Raw genomic sequence first — 995 nt, forward strand, 5'->3', positions numbered from 1 at the left:
ATCCATTCCACTATCATGCTTGAGTTTCAATTCATTTAGCAACTGAATGTGATACTTGCTATGCATTAGCATTTCCTCTGATATTTGGTAATCTTGATCTGCTAATGGTTTCCACTCCAATTCTCTCTGAGGGGCATTCAATGGAGCAACATTCAGGGCAACAGGTGCTACTGGTGTATCCATGTTTTATAAGTGAATTTGGTTTGAATTTCGACTATTTCTGGAAGAAATACCGTCCTGCGCGGTGGGTTAGGTAATTTGCTGAATTACAGCCCGTTTCAGAGCAACAGGGGTGTAATTGGGCACAATTGGCCGGTTTAAAAAAGGAATTAACTTAGTTTCAAGGTGTAGCAGGCCTATTTCTCAGGTGAAAATGGTCAATTTCCTGGTTTTTAATCAATGCAGGACGTAACAGAGTGCGCAGTCGGAGAATTGGTAAATACCTGGTGTTATAACGATGGAGGAGCTTGGTTGCAGTCAAATGCTGAGTGGCAGCAGCTCTGGAATGGTCTTGGTAGGTTGGCGGCAGCAAAGGACGTGAAAATGCATGCAGGAGGCAGAGCAGAAAAACATATGAAAATGCACAAAAACGGAAAAATTCGGCCAGATATGGACTTTTGGGCGTTGGCGCGAAAATTTGGATGACGTCAGCATGACGTCATCAGGTGGGGTCTGGGTTGGGTGACGTTAGCATGACGTCATCGGGTGACGTGGCAGCCTGTGAGTGGTCCACGGGGACTGCATAGGTGGCGTGACAGCTCGGAGCGATGGCGGGCGGGGGCGCTGATGCGGCGGTGAAGTGGCGTGACGTTGGCCTGACCAGTCAGCGGTAAACCGGACACGGTAAGCGGTATGATATCGCACCGCTCTTCATACGGAAGCGGGATTGTCAGAAGGTGGCCCGATAAGATTTGGGGGCGACGCGTGGCAGAGGCCTGACGTCACCCTCTGACAAATTTTGGGAGGTAACGTCCGGTCTTCGGGGCCCGTCCGAT

This window comes from Pinus tabuliformis, chromosome Q (genome assembly GCF_031772625.1).
Source record: "Pinus tabuliformis cultivar Carrire ecotype Pingquan chromosome Q, CPIR1, whole genome shotgun sequence".
NCBI classification, from domain to species: domain Eukaryota; kingdom Viridiplantae; phylum Streptophyta; class Pinopsida; order Pinales; family Pinaceae; genus Pinus; species Pinus tabuliformis.